Source organism: Amblyomma maculatum, chromosome 2 (assembly GCF_055883805.1).
Source record: "Amblyomma maculatum isolate TAMU_Amacu chromosome 2, ASM5588380v1, whole genome shotgun sequence".
NCBI lineage: Eukaryota > Metazoa > Arthropoda > Arachnida > Ixodida > Ixodidae > Amblyomma > Amblyomma maculatum.
This window is the reverse complement of record NC_139345.1, coordinates 89477331-89490694: the sequence shown is the minus strand read 5'-3', so window position 1 is coordinate 89490694 and position 13364 is coordinate 89477331. Positions and strand designations below refer to the sequence as shown.

Sequence of the window (13364 nt, the reverse complement as noted above, 5' to 3'; positions counted from 1 at the left end):
TGAGTGTTTTTAGATGAAAAGGAAAGAAAGCGCTAGCGGCAGGGTAATTTGAAAAGCTTAAATGCGGGCATTCGTTTTCAAACAGCTCTGCATTCTGAGTTCATCTAGGTAATTTGCAAGCCAAGCGTAAATGAGAGTTCGCATTTAAATCAAGCGGCAAAACGTCCAGTCCTATCTTTATCTATGTCACTCCTTCGCGCATACGTAAAATACGCCGTTGCGTACGAATAACATCAAGGAATTCTGTACGCACAGAGAATCGTTTATCTGAATTCAACCCATCATCAGCATTGTCTACTCACTCTACTGTTCTTGTGTCCCACATAATCATTATACTGCTCGTTGCCCTGATGACCTATCGGCTATCCCGGCTCTTCACCGGGCTACCGCACGTGCGCGGCGGTATAAAAAGCGTCTAGGAGGGCAACGTTGGGCTGCATGGTGTGAGCGCCTGTCCTCCAAGCAGGGTAATCGACAACTTTGACGAGTGTTTCACGGAGCGCTCTTCTCAAGTTTCTGATTACACAGAGAGCATTCGCCTTGCGATGAATGTGGATGAGGACGCATTTGCAAAACAGGCGATCAGACAGTTTTGCCCACACTATGATTCCACCTCGACTTCTCCCCCTTGCTTACTGGTTACCGGACCCCCCCGATGAGATTACTTCTGACCTAACCATGGCAGAGCTGCTGGCCTCCATTGAACGCCTCAAATCTAACTATGCTCCCGGGCACGACGGCATACCAAACTCCTTATTCCGCAACTTGGAAGGGACTGCTCTGCAGGCCCTGCTTCATGCATATAACGATATGTGGCATTCTGGCGTCATGCCGGACGAGTGAAAGCATTGTATTGTTGTTCCAATACCGAAGTCAGGTAATCCTCCAGTATCTCTCTCGGCCCTTTGTCAAATTTCCCTGATTACAACAATCGGCAAGCTTTACGAAATTATTCTCGCCATTCACTTATCGTAGTGGTTGGAATCCCATGATTGTTGTCCAGAATCCCAAATCGGCTTCTGCCCGCAAATAGGAACGGAGGACGGCTTTGCTACTTTGGCTGCGGACGTGCTTCACCACTCTTCGCACAGTTATCTTGTTAGAACCGTGATCGCTACAGACATAACAAAGTCATATGATAATATCCTTCACTCAGCCATGCTTGCCTCTCTACAAACTCTCGGTCTCCCTCATAGGTTTCTCCTCTCCATTCACGCCTTTCTAACAAATAGAACGTTTAGTGTGCGCGTCCATGGAAGGCCCTTTGGTCACTAGCTCACACAGAGGAGTGCCCCAGGGCTCCGTTCTCACCCCTACATTATTTAATGTGGCCTTCATTCGCCTTGGTCGAGCCCTAGACACCACCCCTTCAATACGCGTGCTTGCGTACGCCACCCAGATATGTCTGTCCATCAGGCGGCCCTGCAGCAAGCGCTGGATGCCTTGACATTTCGTCCTCCTTTGAGTCTAGCTCTCTCACATACAAAATCCTGTTTCATTCGCATTGGAAATAAAGTCGGCTTACGGAAAGCTGCCACTATAAATTTTATGATAGATAATACCCCGATTCCTCAGGCACAAACCGTTTGCATTCTTGGACTTCTATTTCATTCTCTGGGACTGGCACCCCGTGGCTGACAGCCATCCGTAAGTCCGGACACGCTACTCTAGGTCTGATTCGTCGCATAGCCATGCATTCCGGCGGCGCACGTGCTCACGCAACCCGCCAGCTTGTTCACTCTGTCCTTCAGCCGCGTATAATCTACCAGGCACAGTTTCAACGTCTCACCCGAAGATAGTGGGACTCCCTTGAGGCCATCAATCATGAGGCTATGGTGCCATAACATGTCTCTCTCGTCTAACACCCATACGAATACTTCAGGAGTACGCCCAGCTAAATACGCTCAGTAAAATCATTGATCAGCGGATGGCAAACCGAGCTCGCAAACAGTCTTTACGACTCCATCGTTTTAAGACAGTACCTCCGTGGTCGTACTGCCAGCTCAGGGACAATCGCCCATTGGTTCTCCTTCGGTATCATTCGCACATCTGCCTGAAAGGTGCATATTATATACCGATGCATCACATACTGCAGAGCAAGGAGTTACTTTTGTGTATAGTCCCTCTCATCCGCGTCTGAACTTTCACGTGACAAATACCGCGGATACGTGCACCCCTCTGGCACTGGAACTTCAAGCCATTTACTCCCTTCCGCCAGTTCCTAGATTCAATGCAGTTCATCTTTACACAGACTCCCTCACTGCCCTTAAACAACTTAAGGCCGTTCGACGCACATTCCAAATAACCCAGTCAATTTATTTGCTCTGTTCAAAGTACACATGTCCTGTGCGCATACACTGGATTCGCGGCCATGCTCGCGATCGACATAATATTGAAGCGAATGCTGTGACGCACATATACACATCAGGCGATCCACCACCTTCCCCTCTTCCCCCAGATCCGTTCCTGTCCCACGTTTCCGATTCTTAAGCTCTGCGCTAGCGAACACGCGCTCTCATTCCTCCGTGTTCGCACCCTCTCCTCTGTAATCTTACTCGGCAAGAAGAGGTATTAGTGCGCAGGATTCGGACAGGGGCGGCTCTGACCCCATCTGTACCTCATCGTTGGCGTGATAAAGATCTGCCAGTTACTGACAGGTGCCCTCACTGTGACACTGCACCTGAGATCTGTGATGTGCGTCAATTGTTGTGGATGTGTCCAACAACGGCTCCAGTTAGGCAACGGCTACTCATGCAGGTGGGCATGCGGTAGAACCGCGATTGTAATTACGAGAAGTGGACAATGGACAACCACTACACCGCCAACCTCTGCGAATACTTAAGTGCAACTGGACTTGACTCCTTCTTTTAACTTTCTATCTGCTGCATTCCATTCCCCCTTTCTCAACTTATGCCTTGTGGCAAAGTTTTAGAAAAAAATAAACACTCAAAGTTTGGAGCCCCAAACGTAACATTCTACGCATAGCAATAACAAGGCACAGAGACACAGGAAGAGCTGCGCCTTTGGAAAAGGGGATTCACAAAGACAAATTGAAAAAACGGCCTGGCTAAGAAATTATCCCGTGATAACGGAATGGTGATGGAGAGTCGTGCGGAAACACAGCGCGAACACAAGTGCGGTCACTGCTGCCACTCGATACAAGAGCGCTACATCCATTATCACGTAATCTCTGCCGTAGCTGCAGCTCGGCACTTTCTTCAGTACAGAGCCAGCCAGCACGCTATAAGTTTGGCCTGCAAGAGATTCCTCGCGAAGGGAAGAGAAGGTGTTAGCACGGAAGTTATAAGCACCGGTAAATGCAGCACCAAGCGCTGTAGAGGGAGAATGAGGTGGCGAACGCCGCTGCCGGTGGTGTAGCAAAATACCGGCCCAGTGTAGCAGCTAAGGAGGCCTCGCTTAGCCATGGCCTGGCATCGCCCCATTACGCAGCTCGCTCAACATCAAAGCCGCCCACATCGCAAAGCGGCCACATCGGCTTCTTGCCTTGATTTAGGGTGGAGCGCCAATCGTAAACGCTCCTCGCCATCCTCCTTATTTCCTCTGTCTCGATGAGCTTTATTATTCCTCTTTTCCTCCTCCTTATTGCTACTTCTTATTTTTTTCGGCTTAGCCCTGGCGTGTAGCGAGGGACGGCGGAAAAGAGAGGAGAACGACGCCGCCATTGCCATGCTTCCGACATCGAGAGTGCGGCGGAAGCTTAGTGCGCATACCGGCCTCCTCAGCCTGCACACGCAGGCACACACGCACGCAGACTCGCAATTGCTCCATTTTTTATCGTTCGCTTTCCTTCTTCTCCCCAATCTCTTCGCCGCCATGCCACACATCGGCTGAACAAAGGTGGTGGCTTTCCTGGAAGTAGTTCTCCTCCAGCAAGGAGCTAAGGCGATTTCAGTGCTAGCCTTGCTCGACTGTTCCGGAGAAATTGCTTGTCTAGATTTGCTGGTTGGAATATATGCGTCCACTGCTGCTGCGGCCGCCGATGCCGTGTATGTCTCGCGCTGGCTCGGTTTGCAATGAAGCTGCACCACAGAAGTTTGGGCATTCTGCGGCGAGCTCCCATTTTTCCTTTCAATCTCTTCACCGCAAAGCATTCGTTGGACTCTCCTTGCGATCCATTAGATTGTTTGTCGAAATAAATACACGAGGTCGAAGAATATTGCTTTTTAGAACTTTCAATCTCCAAAAACTGTGTTTATAATTGTGTGCTTGCTTCTCTTCTCTTTCTGCTTCCTTTATCTGCTCCGCTTTGCACACTCTAGAAGGGGCAATCACCCTGAACTACCTAGTGAATTTTGGTGCGAGCGAACAGCAGAGAAGAAACACATGTGCACTGAAGTTTTGCGAAAGTGGCAAAGATGTTAGCATCATCATCATCTTCAATTCAGTCTAGTTAACTACAGGACAAAGGTCCGTGCAATTATCCTTCAAGTATTGCGTTCTGCGCCACCCTCTATTTTCTATGCATCCCTGTAGCGTACGCGTGTTGCATGCTAGGAAGACGTAAACCGAGTGAATGTTTTTCGGCCACCTGGCATTACTCCGCCTTATCACGGCTGTGCGAGCAATAATATTCGCGTACACGCAATGTTCCGCTCGTCGTAAGCAAGTGCGGCAGTGAACCTGGTTCTGGGGGTCGAGGTAGAAAGTACAGAGGCGCAATCCGCGTGCGGTCATGCTGTTTCTATGTCACTGTTTATAAAGCACGAGAGCGGCACACTATACAAAACACTGACGGTCGATGGGGGTAATCGTACATGATCTTCCGAAATAGTACACGCGGAGTGTTTGGGTCGAGAATACGTGTAATGGCCGAAACAATGTGCACACATGCCAATTCTCGCTGGATTCGCCGTTCTGCACCATGATAAGGCCCCGATAAGTCCGTCGGTCGACAGCCGAATGACTCTGCTATAAAATTGGTAAACTTTAGTACAGTATTATTGAGCTTCATGTCTTCTGTTGTGAGCATACGCTCACTTTGGTTTGAAGAGTTGTGCAATTGTGTGTAGGCTGTCACCTCAACCGTCATTGCAAGCCAAAGGTTGGCCTTTGTCGAAGCAATAGAGAACTCAATTTCACGTAATCGATGTTCAATAAGCAGCTGAGGCAGTAACACAGAGGTGCACAAGAACTTCGAAAAAAAAAATGCTTCACGTCAATTTGCGCGCGTTTCGGGGACATGTTACATTCAGGACGTGTCGACAATGCAGGATTCCTTCTGGCCATGGACGATGCCTCCCGAGCCAACAGCGGTCATCCGGACCAGATCGCAGTGGTACTCTGGATACACGAGATCATCGATGTCTTCGGTGGCGACAACCGCAACATCATGATTCTCGGGCACGGCCACGGAGTAGCGTGTGTCAACTTCCTCATAATGTCACCCAAGGCAAAAGGAGGCAGGGGCCACTTCTCGAGCCTTACGAGTACTAAGTGAAAGATTGTGTATGTGCAAGGAAATAAGACACCGTTTCTTATAAATAACTTTATATCATCAACCCCTGAGAATTCAGATAAACTTAGAAGGTAACACTAATTTTGTCGTCTTGGCACGAATGTATTGTAGAAAACATAAATTCCTATTTTATATTGAATATGATACACATCTGTAGTATGCGGTCATTCCGTGCCTATATCGCATTCCAAACGAGCTAAAAAGGTCGCGGTGAAGTAATATGTTTGAGCGGGTATTTAATGAGAACAATACAATCATGTGGTGATTACTATGCCGTAGACGACAAACGGATGTAAAGGTGTAGAAATAGAATCAACTCTTTATTGAATTGCACCAGTAAAAGTACTAAGAAACTCGACGGCGGCGCTAGCAGGAAACGTGCTGGCTGTCGTTGAACTGAGAATACCGTTGCATTCAGCAGTGCTCATTTTAAAGCCGGCGCCGAAACATCGAGATAAACTAGCTCTGGAATAAATCTGGAATAATGAAGAAGCAGTTGTGCTTGCCTTCGAGCCTAATCTCGGTGCATCTCACGCTACAAAGAGAAGGATAAAATTATGTTTCACGACATCAAGTATGAGAAAGCAAAGAGCACACAATCATTTCGTGTGCTGATAAGGTCACATGACGGCGGCTGTTGAAAACAACAAAATAAAGATTTCAAAGATTCGCACGAATTCGACATCATCGAGAAAATCTGGAGAGACAAATATTAAGTGACTGATGGTTACTGGAATGTTACCAGAATTTATTAGCCGAAAAGGAAGCTAGGCGATGTGCACTCTCGATTGAGTTTTGAAATATGTTTATAATGCCGATTTTAGAAGCGATGCTATCTTTGTTTGACTTTCCCGCCAACTTTCTTTACTCTCTGAATGGCACTGAAAGACTGTTTCGGTGCGATCGGTCTTCTAGGTCATCAACGCGGGATTTAAATCTTTTATTTTTGCATTGGCAGTTCATGTGCAGAAATCTGAATATAAAAAAAATCTGAGTTGTACTGCTAGACCAATTTGGTTTTTTCTTCTAGATCGTCTATACTTTTATGAATCCATGAATGAATAAAGCACTGTCTCATTTTGTAACGCGTGAATTGTTCATTTTATATCGCACAAACTGCCGCTGCTGTTCATCGTCGACTTTACGGGTGGCGAAGCCCGTCAAGCGGTCATTGCGAACTGCTTTTTGTATCCGCGCTTTTTGTACGACAAAAGCGGAATAAACATTCATTCATTCATCCTGGCGTTACTATCCTCCATGCTCTTTTACCTATTGTTGATAGCTTTGTTATCCGCAGCGAGTTCAGCTTGACTATTTGAAGTCTGCAGGAAACGAGAAAGTATGTACATCTTTCAGTAAGTGAAAAAGAATGTTCATCTGCTCAGCAGGATCGTCCAGCAGCGAGTCAATTTCTGTAAGTGATTCGGAAGGACGCAGCTTGGACTTAATGTCCACGAAGCAGAGTAATAGCAGAGTCATAGAAGAGCACTCCGTAACTGTTTCACAGAACACTCGCGGGCATGGAAACAGCAAAAGAAAGGGATCATCGCACTTCTTCGCAAACAATAGAAAGGTTGAACAGAACTGCATAGCAGAAGAATGTGCGTGAAGCCTCGCGCCGTAAGCAGTGTTTCCGTGCCCATTCTCCTTAACGCGGTTTCTCAGGTTTCTGAAGTTTATATCAAGTTTCTCTATAACAAAATTATCTAATTGCTCGCAGGTGATGATGGCATAAAGGTTACGGGATATTAAAGTACCAGTCGAAAGGCGTGGCCAATTTTAAAAACGCCTATGACCTCTAGAATTCAGTATGGGCATTGATTTCTTACACAGGCAATCATCTATCGACGTTCAAGGTCTGACATTATTAATAACAGGTAGCAGAATGTGTACAAAAAAGCAACGCTTTCCTTCCTTAGTAAACGAAAGTCCAATTACCACAGCAATAGGTTTCAAGCGTTATCTTTTCGGCTGAACTTCTTGCTTGCGCAAATTATTGCACGCAAATATCAACGAAGACAGTGACAAATAAGTTACTGACATTCCTCTCTCATATGGAAACTTTAAATTCAGAGCAAAGCTGTGTACAAAGCGAATCGCCCGTAGTAACGAAGCATGAAGTAAAAGTATTAAGAAACATGCTATGAATAAAGTCAGGTCAGCTTTCCTCAATACAGGTGGTGAATCAACTTGAAATTAATTATATTTGTATTTACAAAATCATACGACATTATGATTGAAATATGGTAAATTAACGTGTATAACGGTCTGTGATAGCATAATGCCGTATTTAGAATAAAAAATGAGTTAGCTTCTACAGCAACTGTTCCCATTTATGTCACTAGCACTGAATTCGGGCGAAAGCAAATGCATTTAGCCTTTTACTTTGCACAGGCGGCAGACGGAGTTATCTTCACAGCCATTAATTCAGTATGAAAAACTGTAGGGAGCATCGGCTCAGAAATGTCGCACCGCATAGCGAGAAATCACCAATTAAGTCATTTACAACTTTTTGATTGCGTTGCGCACCTTGCCAGCTTTCAGAGTGCAGAAATTCAAGCATTTGAGTGGAGAAGTAAGTGAGTTTGATCGCATACTGTACAAATTAACGTGAGAAAAACGGTTGGTTCCCAAAGGGCTCTATGCATTTTTTAGCTGTGAAATTCTGCACAGAAAGTCTGCGTAATAAACAAACGTAAAATAATTGAAAACGTTTTGTTTCCTGAAACATTGTCAATAATTCGAAATCATACATATTAACGGCGGTCGTATTGATTAGGCAAGACTCTAATAGCAAAGTGTTCGTTGCATATTAAGTTTCGTTAGTCTATAGAGATAACACGATAGGTGACGCTGCTGTCTTCAGCATGTCACATCCACATGTTCCTCGAGAAGGCAACACTAAGAATACCATCGACACGGGGCCTTACTCGCTTCCATGTTTTTTCATGTTACACCCTGTTCGCGTGGCACAAGCACTCAGGCGGGTTAAAAAGCTACGTTACAATAAACCACAGCATTTGATAGCACCGTCATCTCATTCTGATAGATTTGGCGCAATAAGTCAACACAGGCGCTTACGGGGCACATTAACGACCGGTAAAATTGCATGAACACCACCCTGGGCGGCGTTCATGCATATCATAGGGACTTGGTGAGGGCATCGGTCTCAGTGCAACAGTTCTTTATATTTCCTGCGCAAAAAAATATTCGTGATTATAACGAAGAAAATGTACAGTTCATAAGCGTTTAGTTGAAATATAGTTCTCCAATGTGTGCTGCTTGAATGCTTCTTGTATAATGTTTACTAATGCGGCATGTCACTTCGCGTCTTCATAATTGATATGCTTGGTTCTGAAAAACTATTATAACGTTTCAGCCATTGCGGCATATGCTGTGTAATCTGGCTTTTTGATTAAGACAAAATCCTTTCTGGATATGAGTGGCGTAGCTAGAACATGGTGGTCAGGAGGGTCGTCCAGAATTGCTTGCCCATTAACTGTAAATTAAAAAAAAAATCTTATCAGTGCCTAATATTGAATCTCCACCCTTCCGCTCCTCAGCCGAGCGCGGAAGCGACTACGCCACATCGATTGCCTGAGAACACGTTTGTAATTCTCCTCGTTTAACGTAAAGACGGCGGAGCACGCTGAAGGAATGGACAACAGTGAGAGTAACTAAAAAAAAAAAAACGGATAAATTAACTAAAGTTCAACAAACTTGTCCCGGCGTATAATGGAGGGCAACGAAAGAGCTTCGTAATCTGTGCAAGCAAAATTGAAAACAAAACAAACGCAATGAATCGCCTGTTAGGTAGACACGTTGTGCCATTTAGAGAGGTTACCATAAAGCGCCACAGCACCGAAGTGTCGTGCGCCAGCGAGCAGCAAATGTGCAGAAGACAGAAAGGCTTTCACATTTTCAGTTCTTAAGTAGTGTGAAAAGCAATCCTATCCATTATTTATTTCTTTTTGTACTTCTTTTGTAGAAATATTACCATTACAAGTCTGCGTTTTGCAACGAAAAGAAAGAACAGTGGGCACATGTCATTACGCTCGATTCATTGAACAAAAAAAGATACAACGTCAGTACAACGACGAAATGCGTCATGGGAGCAATTTGTACTATACGTGGAACCATAAATACGTTTCCCTTTAAAATCTAATGAATGCTGATTGCGCACATGTATTGAAAGCTTGTCAAACCGTACAAGGGTCAGGTGTCTCGAAATCTTTCTGATCTCACAATTAATTTGTTAGTTTTTTTTTTCTTTTTTTTTTCTTTTTTTTAGTACGCTTTCTGCAGACGCGGAGCGCATCCGATCCCAAGATGCTGCATGTGCACGGTGCTCACTCGCGATATCGAGAAAAACATATTCCGACCAGTGGTCGTTCATGACACCGTGCTTCGCGAAAACCAAATCATATCTCGAGGTCCCCTGTCATGGCTTCGCGACGGAAGAAGCTTCCCGAGTATGAAAAAAAAAAGGAACTCCTTTTCCTAAAATGCGCCTCGACGGAGAAGGAAACATTAGCGAAGCTATAATGCGGAGCGCGAAAAGAAGGAGCTTTTTGCTAAGAGAGCGGCCGCATCAAGACGCCGCTCCATACCGTTCCTCAAATGATGCAAACAAAGTGCGATATGTGCGAAGGCGCCGAATTTTCGGAGGCAGCACAGAATAGAACTAAAAAGAACTAGCGCTCACAAACACACTGGTAGGCATTCGGGAGCCTGCGCTGCCTTCTTCGTTTTGAGCACAAATGGGCGTCGGGAGGCGCGCTTGACATATTCATGAAAACAGTGTACGCAGCCGTCATCGTCGCCGTTGTTGTCTTCGTCACGGCCCTCCATAAAGAAAGGTCGCATGGTAGCGGTCCGCCCGAGGGTGCTTGAAGAAAACACCGGCGACAGTACACGGCCTTCACGACTCTAATAAAAATACTTAACCACCCTTCTTTGGCCGCGGGTTTTACGACCTGGCCCGTGCAAACACGCTTCGCTTACCTCTTTCAACGGGATACTCATCTGTGTTTCTCTATTTGCGCTTGCCCAGTTTTCGGTCGCTAACAGGGGTGAGCCTGGGAGCGACTCTATAAGCGAACGGGGCTATACGACGGTCAGGCGGTTACATATCAGATGGCCCTCTGGCCGTAAAGACAGAGCGAGAGCGCTCAGTATCGGGTTGAGCCCTCGTCGCCTTGGCATGCTGCTCGTAAATTGCTAAATCTCCCTGTCCCTGCGGAGATCACCGCAGCGCGGTTGCCACGAGAGCCCCAGGCGACAGACGAGCTTGCCTAAGAGCCCCCTCCGATTCCGTATGTCGTGTCGTATATAGTAAAAGTAGAAGATGCACAAGCCGCCATCTCCGCTCCCGCGCTCCATTACAAGACGGGGAGGGTTTCAGTCTTCCTTTGCCGTACTGGGATGTGCCCAGTTCACTCTGTCTCGCGCGCTTCAGACGGCACCATGCGGCACGGTTTGCTGAAAGCTGCGACTGCGCGCAGACGGCTTTGCAACTTTTGCTTGTATATAGTGAACGTTGTTTTCTTCTTTCGTTTACTGCGTCTTCCTAACACGTGGATAGACACAACTTTTTCTACTACAACGGCAGTGAAGGTGTCCCGTTAAGTAAAATATTGCGCTAGGGATATCTCTGCGTTTAAGAATCTGCGAAGAGTAACAAAAAGTTTGTCGTTTTCAGCACGCACGGAAGGTGTTGGATGCGTTGATGTTTGCGTGTACATTATTTAAATGTTAGTGGAGGAGGAAAATGAGGAGGAAAGGCAGGGAGGTTAACCAGTAAAAGCAACCTGTTTGCTACCCTGCACTGGGGGAAGGGGATGAGTGGATGTAAAAGTTGTGAGAGAAGGATAGTTGAAGTTATTAGTCACATAACAGACACGCCACATCACATCACGTTACAGTCATGTCATAGCAAACTCATAGTCTTTCGATTAGGCCTGTGCTTCTCATAAAGCGGAGCAGTGCCTGGGAGGCCTTCGCCGCAGACGATCGCCGTGGCCAGGGACCTAGAATCTTAGTTTCACTCAATGGGCGTCCATCTAGATGCTCCAGCGAACGGCACAGACACTGCTTTTCCTCACTGTATATCGGGCACTCACAAACAATGTGGCCATAGACTCGTCGCATCCACAGTTTGTACAAGTAGGGCTGTTTGCCATGCCTATCATGAAAGAATACGAGTTTGTGAATGCTACACCAACCCACAGGCGGCGCAGCAAAGTTTCTTCGCGTCGGGGTAGGCCAGGCGGAAGGCGGAGCTTCAGGTCGGGGCCCAGGGATTTTAAGCGGCAGTTCGCAAACTGGCCAGAATTCCACAAGGAGAGTGTGTGTTCCCGCGCAAGTGCGCGAAGCCTGCCCGCTGCGTCTGCTCTGGAAAAGGCAATCAACACACAATCGCCGTCTTGGTGGGCTGTTCGTGCGACTTCGTTCACCCGAAGATTGCCCGCTATGCCGCTGTGTCCTGGAAGCCACTGGAAGATGATGCCATGTCCATTATTGCACAGTGATGAATTTGTCGTATTTCCGCAACGAGTTGTTCATGAGCTCCACGGCGAAGAGCCGCTTTTAATGCTTGCAGGGCTGCTTTTGAATCTGTGAAAATAGACCACCGCTGGGGGCTCTGCTGACTGATATGCCGAATTGCGACACGAATAGCGGTTAGCTCTGCAGCTTTTGAAGAAGTCTGGTGAATTGTCCTAACTTTTATTTCTGTATTAATTGAGGGTATGACCATGGAGCCTGAAGAACTCACGGCATTCACTGAACCATCGGTGTAGACGTGCAAACGATTTGCATGGTACTTATGAAAGTATTCAAGAGTGATTTGAAGAGGTTGCAGTACCAGTAAGCCGTTATATAGCCGCCTGAATTGTTATGATGGGGACAAACAGTTCTTCAAGCTTAGAGAGAGTTGGAACGAATGCAAATAAAGCAGAGACTGCATGTGCGCTTTCCCTAAGAGAGTACGCCACGCCAAACGAGCAAGAACGAGCAGCGTGGATCTGAACGACCATGTATCAACGTTTCCGTCTTAATTTTTTTCTGATAAGCTCATAAATTATTAAACCTGTGCGTGGAAAGACTCCAAAGGAGGAAACACGGGAGTATCTCGAGGTTAAGTGCGTGAATAACGATGTTCCCATATAGCGGCAGTTCCCGACTGTGCCGTCCTCATGCACACTATGAACTACTCTGTTCATTTCGTCTTTAAATTATTAAACAGTAATGCGAAAGGTTTCTACATATCTGGTTCACTTGAAGTTTTGTTTAGTAAGGAATAAAGTGACACTAATAGAAAAAAAAATGCCGAGAACAAAGTTTAAGTATAAACACAGTAGTCTGCAAAATAGAAATCGAATTGGTCTGCTATTTTCTTGACATGATGGCGCTAGAGGGTAAAGAGCAGTGACGGATGCCCTGTTTTTTCCAAGGATAAATATGCATCCAACAGACATATTTACGTATTTTATAAATCGTTGACAAGGTCATTGAAGAGACTTGTAGAGGACGACGATGGTTCTTCAGCAAACGTGCGCGCGAACTTTAGCTAGGGCCATTGTAGTGACGAGCATCATCATCATCAGCAGCATTGATTCTAGCAATATGTAAATAAATTGCCTTCTTTATAACTCTCTCCCGTAACGGAATCAAGCAAAACTGAGAGCACAATTCGTTATATTTTTACGAGAATTTGGCAACGAGTACAAGGCACATAAGATTAACACTGTCCTCCCATTCCTAACATTATGAAGTCATCATCGTCAAAGGGCGTATTAGAAGATGAGAGTCACAGCGTGGATCAGGCGGCCGCAGCAGGCAAAAGGTTAATAGAGCAGATACCGACGTGTCACTTGCCCTGCAGTGG

General features: G+C 46.1%; 1 pseudogene; it reads left to right on the top strand.

Annotated features, from left to right (window-relative positions):
• The window catches only part of LOC146199220 (uncharacterized), a 70295-nt pseudogene that overhangs the window by 16255 nt on the left and 40676 nt on the right, over window positions 1-13364 (top strand).